This window comes from Nilaparvata lugens, chromosome 12, assembly GCF_014356525.2.
Source record: "Nilaparvata lugens isolate BPH chromosome 12, ASM1435652v1, whole genome shotgun sequence".
NCBI lineage: Eukaryota > Metazoa > Arthropoda > Insecta > Hemiptera > Delphacidae > Nilaparvata > Nilaparvata lugens.
The window spans coordinates 16,439,800-16,455,187 of record NC_052515.1 but is presented as its reverse complement, the minus strand read 5'-3'; the positions used below and the strand labels follow the sequence as shown (position 1 = coordinate 16,455,187).

The following is a 15,388-nucleotide window of genomic DNA, read 5'->3' as shown; positions in this document are numbered from 1 at the left end:
GGTTTCAGACAAGAAATCATAATAGGGCGTCTAATAATAATTATATATTAATCCATTTTACAGACCTATGTTCACGAAATTGTTGGCCGAGCGGCTAACGTGGAACGGGAAGATCACCGTGATTCAAGATCATGTTGTGATGATATGATTTAGCATCTAAACTTACCAGCTGTAATAAACACGTCACTCTGTGATAAAATTGTTTACTGGTATTAAAACGATAGTTTTAAAAACATAGGAAGTCCGTATTGAGATGTAAATTAAAATATTGATTGTCAGATAAATATCATGATTCACCAAATCAAGTCAAGTGTGACATTAGTTACATTGACTTTTTGGCGGTACGAAGTTCGCCGGGTAAGCTAGTTCCCAATAATCCAATTCCTGACATTGAATCAATATCATCATGAACTAGAAGTTCAGTTGCAAGAAAGTGCAATAGCACTTCTCCAGGCCATTAATATCAATAATTAATGATAAGTGAAGATGATAATGACAATGATGATGTTCAATTCACATAGATTGGATTAGAATTGAAAGGCTCCACGTCTACAGCATGCGTGATGCTCTACAAAACACAAATACTATAATACTTATAATACTTTTTGGTGACGTGAAATGCCTTGTCCTACCCCAACAGGGGCAAGCACTCTGGAAATAGTTCCAGCAAGAATTCATAGATAGCAGCACTTGCCTGTTGTAACTCAACAACCACCCCTTGGCAATATAGTGTCCTGGCACTACGATCAAAGCGAAAACAATAAGGAATAAGCTTGTTACAGGAAGATTAAATGAGCTAATAGTGAATGTGATGCTTCAAGAGATGAGTTCACTAGCACTTCGAATTTTAATTCATTATTAGTTATTAAGCTTATAGCTTTTAAAAAAGTTTTACTACTAATAGCTAAGCACAGGTGATGGAAACAGCTATCAAATTAGTTATATACACAGAGGAACCTCGATATAGTAGGCATACAGCATGATTCAGAACATACCTCGTAATAGTACATTTTTGAGCGGTTTCTTGAGATGTTCTATATCGAAGTTTCTCTGTACTTCGTTCCTCTGTTCTATGAGCTTCATGATTCCCTATTCACAGAAAAATTAAGATCTTGCTTACAACTGTTTTGTTCACAAAAGTATTGACAAGAACTTATTTGACAACTGTCTGTTTTGTAATTTGAGTGATAATTTATTTTCAAATTCATATTAATATTATGAATCCTGATTATTGGCACTTCTACAGTGTAGGTCCATTTCAATTTTCTCACCAAATCATCAATTTTGACACAACAAATCGGAATAAAACAATTTCAAATTCAGATATCGAGACTGATTGCACGATGGAAGATAAATATCATCCTGGTAATGATAAGGCACTACATTTTTGAAATAATAACTTGATGACATGATTGTGTTCTACATACACGAGAAAAATAAGAAGATTGTCATTTGAGCAAAATGTAATTAGATTTTGAGCTGTGGCAGTGAAGAGAACATCTTTTGCTTACATTCTTTCCGTGAAATATTAGAAATGAGAGAGTCTAGATTAACTAGTAAATTTTTCAAATTTTTTAAACCTGCGTGTTTTGAGTACAATACAAACATATATAAGCCTGAGCCTGAAAACATCTATAAAAAATTCTAAGTTGGTTGAATTTCATGCCTTTATAAATTTTCCGCCGTAGGCACTGAAATCATCAATTTATATACCATGGCTTGCTTAAATATTGTACATATTGTCACGTTATTTTTTATAGTTAAATAACGATTAGCCTCCTGCTTGGCATCAGTCGGTAGAGCATGAAATATTTTAACAGTTATAAAAATCAGGTCGTGGTTTTTTATAGGATACAGTCTCACTTTAGTACGACATGTTCTTGTCATCATACATTAATGGGCTCATACAGGAGCTTATAAAAATAATACTGATAATTTATTAAAAAATATATATATGGTACTTATCCTATAGTATTGAGGAATAAAAATAAATCGCACACCATAAACAATTTGATACATATATTAACAAATATCTCAAAAAATAAATCAGAGCAAAAAATATATAGAGCGACAAAAAATATACAATATAAGATAAAACAATAATCGAAATCAATAAAATATCACAGGCTAAATACTATTCCTTAAATTTTATAGCACGAAACGTTACCATGTGCTTTTATTTTCATGATCATATGCATTTATTTGCATGTAGCTGCGATATCAGCTTGCCAATACCTGTCGACTTGGACAATTCCATTAAAACTAAATTCTTAAAATCAGCTTGATAAATTGACAACTAGTAATCCAAATATATATATTAAATTCTATAGTATCTAATAGATTTCTTTGTAATAAATATATTTTTTATCTCAGGGTGCGAGATTCGGCACCTGAAGGAATAAATAGAGCAATTCATCTAGTGAATCAGAGCTACAACAAACTATCGCAAATTATATTGCAGAAATTAATGATCATATGAATATGTATTAACAGCCTAGATTTTATACTTCTTTGATTGATAGATCTTCTGATATGTGGATTGATTCGTTACTTTCTAATAAAATACCTTTAATACTACATTTACTTGCGCAAGTATTTTTACCAAATTCTTAATTTATAAGAAAACCCTTTCGACGAGCTAGCTTTGATTCTTATGTAATTTCGAAGCACTGAGGGCGCCCTATCACTATTTCAATATTTTTCACTCACATGTCGGAATTTTCTTATGAGCTGCTGATGTCGATCCGACTCCTGGTGGTCCTGGATTATTGTAGCTGGAGTCGTCTCTTCCAAGGGGTTACAAAATTATTTAAAAATGACTTTTGCTTTATAAGAGCATCACAAAGTCTTTTAAGAAATTTAGTAATTCAATTTAACTCTAAATTATTACAAGGTATTACGCTCTATAATTTTTAGTGACCTCTCATGGTGGCAGTTGGCAGGCGAGTGTCGTTCTCGTTTCTCAATTTTACAATTCTCATTTCCGATTTCTAAATTTGCATAAAAATTTGAATATTCTAGTCCTCCGCCATTCAAGGCTCAAATAGACCGTATTAAAATATTAAATTATTACTTATGTTATATATTTAATAATTTCTTTGCCTTCGGGCCATATCCAAAACATAAATTAAACAACAATTTTTTATAGATTCTATTTATTTGTAGAAATATATACAAATATTTTTGAATCGGCTCACTATTGCCGCCTATCAATTGCCACTATTTGATGGTGCATGCAAATTATTACAGTATTCATGCGCCCAGTAACCTCCTACTTCCTTAATACATTTAATTATTTTGTTGGGGTTTTTAAATATGCTCTTTACATGCTAAGTAATTTTTTATAGGTTACTATTGTTTCATACATCACAATAATTAGCCACGTGAGACCTTTAGTTCCTCAAATTGCATACTGTTTTGCCACAATAAATTTCTGCCAAGGTGTTTGGTCAGATTCTACGTTGTATGGCTCGGTCGATCGTTAGGTCGCCGATCACTAAATGTTTATGCCTAACCTCAATTTTCAATATTTTGTATAATATTATATATTAGCAAAAAATTATTTCCATTCCTCTCAGGCTGTTGTACAGTTTAGCCAGGACGTCTGATATTATCTAATCTTTACGTTATCTCTTTGGCGATATTAGCCAATTACTTCACTTAGACCTATAAATATTTCAGCTAGGGATTTTTATTTATCTATCCAAATTAAAATATGTTACAATATGAATGAATTATCCTCAAAGTTTCCCCAATGCTATGCTGATTTATGTCAGATCATTGAATCATAATTCAAATTCATTGCCAAAACTATCCACATTATAATTTAATTGGAGGATGCTATTGATCTATATCCAATATTCAGCTCTATGAAATGAATGTGAACACTGACTTTGATCTCTGTGGTTGCGGAATCTGGGTCAAGCTAATCCCATCAATCACAATGAAATAAATTTTGAACCAATAAAAGCTGTGGCATTTGATCGCATTAGTTACAGTGATCTGTATCCTCATTTGTATCTATATTTTCCTTTCTAATATATGATCTAACTATTTAACTTATTATAACTTATGAATAGGTGAAATGATGTATAAAATGCGAACTGATAGCTGACATTGTGTGTTATATAGGGTCAGGGTTGTAACCCAGGTATTCTGTTATTGAGTTAAAGGGTTCGTAGAGCACACCACTACCTGCCAAAAGATTAGATTTTGAAAAAGATGAGTAGATTTTGGCAACAGGTTGCCCGGTATTTTTATACAAAAGTGAGGGCAAAAGGGTTTTTGGGTCCATTGTTGGGTTCTGGTGAGTTTGATCCTAGTCAGACTATTGAATAGATGTTATGAAGGGTTAGAAAGGGTAAAGGGTATGGCGGAGAGGGGTGGTTGTACAGAAAAGAGAGAGAGAGCGTCAGAGAGAGAGAGAGATAGAGAGAGAGAGTTGAAGGAATCGGTGAGTAAGAGAAAGAAAGACTGAGAGAGGAGGAAGTGAGATTAGATTGGATTAGAGCTCTTTATTCATGTATGTTACTGGCTTATACACTAATTCACATAAAATAACAGTTTAGCCAATTATTCAACGAATTTTACAAAATATGAAAAATTATGAATGAGAATTGAGGATAAATGCAATAAGAATAACGATAATATAATACAGTAATCTAACTAAATAATTCGGCAATGTTTCAAAAAAATTGTCGACTATCTGAAAAGGATATAGAATGATATCCTGCCTATAAACACACAAGCGGGAGAAAAAGAAAGAGAGAACCAGTGAATAAGAGGAAGATAAAAGAGTGAGAGACAGGGAAAAGAACTGTGTGAGAGAGAGAGAGAGAGAGAGAGAAATTAAAAGAGACAGATCGAGATACTGAGACGTACCTTGAGGTACCTTGAGGTAATTTTTCCCTAGTAAGGACAAACATAAGATAATGAGTGACGCATGAGACAGGTAATTGGAGTACTCCACATCATGTGAATGAAATCTTTTATGAATGTTTATTGACAAGTGAACTATGCATCTGAGTCATTATATGATCGAGTTATACTATACTAGTGATCTCCCGGGCTGAAGAACTTTCTCATGAAATACTATTGTACTGATTTGGAAATCCTCAAGTTCTAATTTTATATTATAAGAATCAATAATTAGAGAACTATGTAGTTAACTTCGTACGTGTGAATAAGTCGAAATAAAAATTAAGGACAAACAGTCTGTGTGAGAACTCCCAAGACCCAAAGAACTCCCAAGACTTGGTTAAGTTTGTAGAGTGAATATTTATTTATTTATTCATTCTTTCTACAATGGAGCACAGATCTGGAGAGAAAAACTAAGAATACCTTGTACTATTTCTCTCCCAAATTTAGGTAACATTAAAAGTCCAAAATGAGGTTATGTCTTCCAGATGTTAATGTTGAGCAATGAGTTATAATGCTGAGACTTGAGATATTAAGCTCCTGTATAATAATATTTTTTATTAAAATGAAGTGGAGTTTTTAACAATATTGCAAGTCTCTTCAATTATTGAATTTTTTGAGTTGATATCATTCAAATTCAATAACAGAGGGGTGTTTAGTATCATAATAAAAAATCAAATGTAAGCATACTTGCATCATTAATTTACGAAGAATTAGTTCCCAAGAACTAAGTAAGAGTGAAAAATGTGGTAAAATAGGAAAATGACAATAAAGGATGCAGTTTGAAGAGAGTATAAAAGATAAATAGGTATGTAGATTTCCAGCAGAGGGGGTAAAGAGACGGCGATTTCTACAAGCGAGCGAAAGGTACCTGAGTTCTATTCTCAACCTGACACTTGTCATGTTTTGACTGCCTGTGCTCTCTCGCTTGCAAGGGCTCACCCTTTCACTATTGTCCAAGGTCGGCAACCCTTCATGATATTTCCAAAATATCCCTGTTCACTCTCTTTCTCTCTTAACAAAAGGCTAGAATTTATTGAAAGCGGCAAGTTGAAACAGCCTTTTCACGCATGATAGTTCGTTGAACCCTTTATCCCCTTGTTTCCCAATTTTGCATGCGTGTTATGTTGTTAGCAAGACGAATTTCGTGTTTTTAGTTTTGCAAGTTTGTAAACTGAATAGCCTTGTAGATACTGGGTTCTTGAATTCTCTACTCTATTATACTAGGCCTCATGTTCTTTACCTGGAAACAACTTCCCATCTTCTAGATTTATAGTTCTCTTTAGTTTTTCTAGTCAAAGAACAAAATATTGTAACCAGAACTCCTGCATTGTCATTTGTGCAGCCGGCATTCATTGTCTGTATTGATTTTAGAAAGTCAGTAAACAAAAATGATAATGAATAGAATAAGAGCTGAATTCAGTCGGAGTAATTCTACCCAAGTGACTAATGGTAATTTTTCATGGTTTGTTAATCATGTAAGACTTGAATTGAATTATGTGTTTTCAAGAGAATAAGATGATAAAGTTTCTAGTCAACAAGAGGAAATAGACCTGTATCGATGTATTGTTGTAATTTGTTTTGATTTCGAGGATGATAAGATATACAACAATTCGCATGCTATTTCAAATGAATGTAGAGATACATGTCAGATATGATCCATATGGGAAAGTAGCAAGCTCCAATACATTTAAGAGCTCATCTTATGTGTATAGAACTTCCTTATTCTATGTGTATAGAACTACTATCAGAGACAACGCATTCATACAATTTTGTGAAACAATTGAAAATGTAAATCACAGACAAACCAATAACTCGAGCAAGATAGCGAGTTATCAGTGACAGTTTAGATTAGCGAAACATCATGGAGCAATATTATAGATGATAAAGCGAGCCATAGAGCTTAGCAAAGCAAATTATTGGATGTGGAAATAATATGAGGCGATTCATTATAAATATGATGTTATTTTATTGAAACATGTTCAATTTTTTTCTTGAATGTATCTTTTTCTAAGTTGGCAATCTTCTGATGCTTGATAATATTTTCAAACATTATATTATCAAACATAATATTATCTTACTACCGTATTAATACCCTGAGTCAGATTTCCTCTCAGGTTTCTAACATAGAGAAAGAACAACTGTTTGATGATGAGTGACGGAGAAATCAATTGCTCTTTCAAAACATACAAGATTGAATGGTCTTGTTCATGGATAGCGCAAGACTTTGAACTGAAGACTTGGAAAGACTCCGAACTGAAGACTTGGAATCGAAGACTAATAAAGAATTTGGAATTGTGAAGATTTGGAGAACTTAATAAAGACTTGGAAAGGTTTCGGAATAACTTGGAGTTGCTATTTGCTACATTACCCGACGTGTTGCTATCACTTGTTCACTCGGTTTAGTTCACTCACTTGTTCAAATGCGATTACTAGAAATTGAGAACAGTGTAACAGTCGAGTCTAGTCTCTCCAAATGCTGGTGAGAACTTCAATTTGTTTCAGTTGAAATGAATGTTAACTGTGACTCAGTTCAAATACAGTTACAACTTGTATTTGTACTGAGTCACAGTTAACATATTTATTTTTTATTCATTTATAATTTTTACAAGGAAAGCACTGATCGGGAGAGGAAAACTATGGATACTCCTTGTACTATTTCTCTCCCAAATTTAACATTTCAAAAGTCCGAAATGGGGTTATAATTTAACTTTTTTCAATTTAGTTCATTTTCACTTAAAAATCAAGAATTTTAAATTCTGACTGTTGAAAAACTGGATAAAATAAAAAATATTACATTCGAATCACCATTATTGAAAAATGTTTGCTATCTCAGCTGCTACTCAGTTATCTCCAACTACCCAGTTAGTATATACTAAGTCATATATATGAGGTACTATTCACTTGGTAGACTACGAATTTAGCATTCTAGAGTCTAATAATAATTAGTGATGTAATGAGTGATCTAGTGTGTCTTGAGTGCCTAGTGATTTTGGGTTACCTCTACTACAGTACAGAGGGTTGTTAAATATGTCATTTGTCAAGCAGTTAACAATCAGCTCTGACTATCAAAACCCATACTTTTCAAACCCGAGCATATTTTTTAAGCCATCGAATATCGATTATCCGCGTCCTTGAAACCCCAGGACGTCGCTTGGCCTCACCCTCAACCCCATATAAAAAAACCGCTCAATACTCTCCAGCAAGGGTTGTCTGTAGTCTCGCGAAAGAAACCCTTCCTGGGTGCCAGCTCTCGTACAAAAAGGGGTTGAAACGAATTAGGAAAAAAGCGAGTGTCTTGAGGGGTGAACGAGCAGAGAGCCTCTGGGTAGTTCCAGAGGAGTCAGCGAAAAAAAAACTGAGTATTGATTTTTTCTCAGGGGGTGGCTGACTGCCGAGGGTGAAAAAATGAGGGTTGAAAAAAGCGCTGGGGAGAACAGAAAGGGTAAACGATGATAGCAGTGTCTTGCCCAGAAGAGATGTTGATACCTCCAACCCTAGGGTGGAGGATAGGGGATGGTAAGTACGTCGCGTGCCTTAGTCTTCCTGGTGGATGAAAAAATGAGGAGCTCGCGAGCAGGAAGAGTTTTTTCTTGTCGAAGCTCGCGAGTGGAGTGAGTTTTTTCGGAGCTGAGCTGGTTTTTTAGCAAGACTTGCGCTCCCTCCAGGTTTGCATTTATGCATCATTAGCAACAAGCCAGGAGTGAAAGGCTGGGTATACATTGCCTGTCCTTGGCAAATGTCACGTGAATGAGGATTTTTATGAACCTGTTTGAAAACATGGTGTAACAAAGGACCAGTAAAGCAAAACCTCAAAGCTTGAAGTTCTATGTTGAGTGGAAGTAACTGAGTTCACTACAATTTAAATGTAATGTAATTATACATTTATTTTGACAAGAAGAAGTAAATGTGACGTAAATCAGAATTTCGCTGAACTTGTTCGAAAACAGGGTACAATAATGGACCAGCGAGGAGTCAAAGTTGTATGATTAAGTTGATCATGTGCTGTGAAAATATTATCATGATTGTTAACATAATCTCTTATTATTCAATATTTATATACATTTTTGTTCTCACTTCATTTCAAATAAGAACGAGAACATTATAGCAGCATTTAACCTATTTCTTAGAGCCGTCAGAGATTTTTAAATCTTATTCCTGAGACTGAATTGAAGCAGCCAATATTCAAAACAACCGTTTGTGATGAGAATAGATTTGATTCAAAAGCAGAATTGTAGAAAAAAGAACTCGAGTACAGAATCATCATCTTAAAATGTATAACTAAATATTAATTCACTCATAATTATCGGAAATAATGAATTGTTGATCCATCAACTTACTTGTAGCAGTTGATAGATCTGTTGCAGAATCTTGACGATTATAATTGAGTTTAGTTATAATAACACACTTGAAGAATAGACAATTTGATACAGAAGACTAGTAATCTACTCCCGAAGATCACCGAAAAGAAACTGTTTCTGACACAGAAAGTTTGAGTGAAGATAGCCACGAAATATTGAAACTGGAAAATCGCTTCAGGCAAAAGTGCAAGATATTGTTTTTGTGTGAATAAGATGACCGTTTATTTGTCATTTCAACCAGAATCATCATCATCATCATCTTCTTCACCTTTTTCCCCACCATCATCATTCTTCAGCATCTTCATAATGATGATACGGCATTGACGCTCGCCGTAATTAAGATACTTCAAGAGATCAATCGTTTTTCAATCTCCATTCAGATTGTTATGATTTACATTTCACAGATTTGAGACAAGATTTATTCAGATGACAGTTATTTGAACAATCTGTTTATCTCTTTTTCTTTTGTTGTCTTTCTTATGCTGTTTTTATCGGTCTATTGTGGTTTCTCTTCCACCAAGAATCTTTATCACTTTCTTGCTCACAATCTTTCTTACAGACTCTCTCTCTCACGCTCTCTCTCTCTCTTCCTCTCTCTCTCTCTTTCTCTCTCTCTCTCTCTCTCTCACTCTCTCTCTCTCTCTCTCTCTCTCTCTCTCTCTCTCTCTCTCTCTCTCTCCGCCTCTCTTTGGCTTCGTATCTGTTATCGATTACACCTTCCAATTCTCTCTAAACATTTCATATGATCTCAGTTACTATCAGTTCTTCTATATTTTTCACAAGTTTGTCTATCGACTCTAGTTATTCTATTCAATTCACTATTTCCAGTCAGTTTCAATTTTTCTGTACATAGCTGCTTCGATTTCTCTCAGACTAACTACCAGTCTCTCTCCCAAGAATTGCTTGTCACTTTAACTCTCTCTTTTACTTCAACTCTTTCTCTTTCTAAACTCTGTTACACCCTCAGTCTCTCTTACTTTACTTTTGGATGGTCTCTCTCACCCACTTGCTCACACTCTCTCTTTTTCTCCCTCACTTTCAGTCTCTCTTCCCCCTATCTCTCTCTCTCTCTCACTCTCTCTCTCTCTCACTCACTCACTCACTCACTCACTCCACAACTCTTGAGCGAGATCAGTTATTGCCAACGAATAACTCAAATACCGTTGACAATGGCATATTGAGTTGCCTTTCACTTTTTACAAAAATATTGCTTCAAGCTGAAATATCTTATTATTGTTATTATCATTAGCGTTAGTATCAGATGGGCCAATAACCTCAAATCTGTGATCTCTTTCAGAATCATTTATTTGGATAGTACCAATCAGATGATATCAATTTAAATAATTTAATAGCGAGTCTTAGCAATTCTTAACAGGACTATTCATCATTATTGTAATTATATAATGGAACCATGATGTTTACTAATAATTTGAATATAAATGTTCCATGATATTATTTTAAAACAGCCCACATATCCAAAACATTAGACAATCTTTTGGACTAGATGATCCAAACTTTAGATTTGGAATTATTAATCTTTTAGTATGTAAATTATATCCTCTTCCGGCGATAATTTACTGATAATTTTTTCTTGTAATAGTAATAACTCGTCAACAAAATTTATTCTCTCTACTTATCCTCACATAACTCCTGATACTTTCAACAATTCTCCTATGCTCCTACCCACCTACTTGGGAAGCAATCTACCTCTTCCAATTGTTGAAGACTGTTTCGACTCCATTTACCTTTTCATGTCATATCATTTCAAAAGTTATCATATAATTTTACAAGAGTTACTTACACCACAACACAGTATCTTCAGATCAATTATTTATCAATAATAGCATCTAACATGATTTTTTTTCATTTTCCATTTCACACAAAAATTTGAAGTCTCTATTACTCTCCATACGTTATAAAATCATTTTAATTACTATATTTTTGCCTGAAGACCAACTCTTTACAATCTTTTCTACTAGAGCCTTTAAAAAATACTCTAATCTTCAATTAAACCTCATGTCTGCTATAATTATCTTCCAATTATAAGATTTTGTCCGAGAGTTCTCCTTTTATTTTTATCTATGATAGCTTTGATCATTACCATTTGCTGGACCCATTAGTATATTGAATCTGATTTTCAATCTCCTAACGGTATTTCTTGGATTTATTTTCCAGCTCTCACATTTTTTGTAAACCTAATCTAACTCATTTAGAATCAATCCAGTAGGAAACAAAATAGAACAAATCTAGATTTTTAATTTACATTCTCTTATATAGATTTTTGTCAGAGATTATCTCGAGATGATCCGGACTTGTAATACATCGCTTTCAAGGTCGAATCAATCTATTGAGATTGGCTGTTATTTTGTCATTTCTGCAGTCCCAGAATAGATTTGAAACGTGGAGAGTTGATCTCTAATATTTGTGAATGGACCGGCATCCATTTACGTGAATCGAAGATTTTATCAAGTTTTATTTGTGGGAATCGATAATACAAGTTCATTGGAAAACAATAATTTGGTTGCCAATTGATAATCGAATCGAACACAGCCAATCACACACCAGCCAAAACGACTTGGTATTGTCAAAACCATTGATCTATTGAATTCATTGGAGATACCAGTTTCGGTTGTTGAACCATTATCAATTCCAGTGAAATGTGAGCGTGTAAATATCTAAATATCTCTTTTTTTTAGTAGCAGAATATAAAGTGTGGATGAAGCCGTTTGTTGACCAATGAATAGTGAGCTCTGTCATTGGCTGAGACAGGACACGCCTTCACTTTTCCAAGTACAATCAGGAGAGCCGTTAATGCCAGTAAACACACCAGTAGTTTTCTAAATAATTATATTCATGAGAACCGTTAAAGCGAGTCTAATATTCTTCATTGATTGATTCATACATCAAGTTCATCATCAAAAATGATAGGGGGAGAAAAAATAAGGCAACCTTGTGCTATTCCTCTCCTATATTTAGATATTGTATCAATTATTTCATTCTCTCCCATTCCCATATTTCCAATATTTGTTATGTGAGGAGGATTTTGATGGTTTTATGGATGAAACAAGTCACTTATACTGAAATTCTTGGAATTATTCTTCTCCATCTCAGGAGAAGAATGTGAAAATCTGGTTTTTCATGAATACCGCGAATTATTTCGTGAAGGTGAGATGAAGCTATGGTAGCCAACGCCTGAAAATGTACAGTCTCATGAAGAAACAGAGAAGTTACCTTGTTATTTGATTATTTATTAAACCTAGAGATATTCTCCCATTCATTATTGATAATAATGATGTTAATGATAACATTATTATTCACTTTATTCGATTCATTGTTGTTTTTCAGTTATAATACAACCTGGGCGTTTTCATCGATTGCATCCACTAGTATAACTATCTATTCAATGAAAATATCACGTAACCCTTATAAATAGCATGACTTCGAAAGATTTCGTTTATTTGATATTCAGCTTTTATTTTTACAATATAGGGTCTAACTATCCATCAAATCGAAGCTAAATTTTCTTTTATTATTTCTGAGTTATAATACAATCGTTAATCTCACCAACTTTGATAATGGTAACTTGAAGTGAGTCTAGAAAGCATTACAGTCGCAATGAAAGAACCTAAATGAGCAATGTCGAATCAAACATAAAATTGTACCATGATCTGAATTGAATATTTTCTTTCACTAGTGACTTAAGTTTATTCACGCTTCATGCTCAAAAAAGTTAAATAATCCTCATTAAGATCAATAGTTAATAAGCAAGCATTGAATTAGAAACTCATATTTCTTTCTATATAACCTTCTGTAAAGACAATAACTTATCAGTTATAGGGAATTGGATATTATCAGGATCATCAATCTTGATGTTTTCTTAACGATCTTATTGATTAGTTTCAATGTGAGACCCACTAAAATTCTTAGCCTTCATTATAATAAATAGCATGAATGCTTTCCATTCAACAAAATACTGGAAGTTTCAAGTGAATCTCACCAGAGGTTCTACACTTTCTCAATGATAACGTAGAATCACTATTCAACTTCCATGTATCAAAATATCAACAACATAATTATCTACAATCATTCTTCAATAATATAAACTCATTATCAGAACTTTAAAATATCAGTCAAATACACGAGTATCAAGTAGAATAAATAAAATGGAATATCAAGTAGAAGAAAACTATTTTTGAAATTGAATCTCATTATTTCCCCAGACAAATTAATAGTATCCATCAGATTTCTCAATTCACGGTTCGATCGTCAATTGAGTTGATTTTCCAATATGAAGAGCAGTTGAATCAAATTTGATTGTATCTTGGCCTGGAAAGAATAATTCATTTGGAATAATCTTCAGTGTGATTAAATCCCGTTAGCAGAGAATTGGCAGTTATCTCTGTTAGGAAAGTCATGGTTCTCAAATAGTTGATCAGTTCCAACTGAAATTAAGTTCAAAATCTTTTAACGTGCGTATGCTTAATTCGAAAATAGTTTTTCTATTCAGGAATCTTTCATCCATCAGACTGATTTTGAAAAAGCATCAATGTCTTGAGAATTCTTGTAGTACGATTCATTGGAATAGGTAAGTTGATAGATAATTGAAACAGAACAAAAACATTATACGAGATGTGAAATACAGCATGCCCAGGCTTTAAAAAGAAGTTGAAAAAAATTTGAAAAAAACAGGTAGGGAATTGTTCTTGAGTACCAGAGTATGGTTTTTGAATTAAAATAATCTTGGAAAACTTGGTCCAAAATAAAGAGGTTGTGGAATGCTACGAATGCTACACTTGTAGATAATTATCATTTAGTCTGATAATAGATTTATCTATTAGTCTCATTAGGAATGACTCAACAGGGAATCAACATTTTGACATTGAGAATTTTTCGTTTTTCCCAGCTTGGATAAGGACAATTTTTTAATGATAAAAAGATTTGAAGTGATTTTATATTGTTCTACTCAGTTCAATAGAGACCAGTTCACTGTTTCATTGAGTTGTTCACTGTTAATAAAGTTGGTTGTAGTATTTAATTTTTTGATAATATTACCATTGGTATAAATATTTTTTTTGTACATTGCTTATATTACCAACGTCTTCATATGTTATGAATTCACAACTAGAAATAGATTATATTAAGATAATAAAATATGATGAATTTGAGAGAAGACCGTTTTGATCCTAGAAGTGGTTGACTCTTCAACAGACCGAAAATCACCACATTTGATTACAGAGCTATGAATAAAGATATGGAAATCAATGGTTTATGGAGGAAGAATCACAACTTACTTGTTTTAAATTTGAGTAAAAAATGATGGGAATTATGAAGAGGATTATGGGAAATAGCAGAGTAAAACACAATGCACAACAATGAAGGAGTATTATGTGAATTCATTGTTGATTAAGATAATTATAAGAACTCACGTGCTTTAACATGTTGGTAACAGGTAATGACGAGTTAAATGTTGAGGTTATGTATAGAGAAAACGTGAAGACGTCGTCGTCGAACTGAATTCAGAAGAGATTTTGACGCCCGCTCGACGCGTTTCAACTTTTTAAATCTATACGTGAGTATTTACATGCAGACGTCGCGTCGCTCGCCGAGACGCGTCTGCGCGCCAAAACCTTGGCGGGAAAGGATGGCGGGAAACTTCCCCCACTACTTTTTGGCGGGAGAGCTTACTACGTACAACTAAACTGCCCTTGACCAATAATGGTGGCTCACTCTATGGAGGGTTGGGAATGTTAGCTCCCGATCATCCCTTCCTCATCATCATCCTATTTTCCTTTTTCTTCTTTTCAAATTTTCCTTCCGATTCTTCTTCTGTTTTCAGACTTCATGATTTTTATTCATCTTATATCTCTCCTTGTCCTTCTCCATCAGCTTCTTCTTCTTCTTTTTCTTCTCCTTCTTCTTCTCCACCACCTCTTACTCCTCCTCCACCAGCTACTCCTTCTCCTCCTCCTCCTCCTGTCTTCTGCTTCTCCCACTTATTCCTACTTCATTCCTTCTGTTTTCCTCTTCTTTTTCTCCTTCAATCTTCTGATTCTCCCACTCATTCTTCCTCCATTCCTTCTTCTTCTTCTTCTTCTTCTTCTTCTTCTTCT

At 33.8% G+C, this 15,388-nt stretch overlaps 1 protein-coding gene across 1 annotated transcript in view; it reads right to left on the bottom strand.

The window, feature by feature from the left end:
- LOC111055152 (protein krueppel) overlaps positions 1-14,808 on the bottom strand; it is a 119,855-nt gene extending 105,047 nt beyond the window's left edge. Inside the window, exon 1 of the mRNA XM_039438975.1 lies at positions 14,705-14,808. The gene's annotated coding sequence lies outside the window, so the exon portion shown is untranslated. The remainder of the gene's footprint in view (positions 1-14,704) is intronic.
- Between the last annotated feature and the right edge of the window lie 580 nt (positions 14,809-15,388).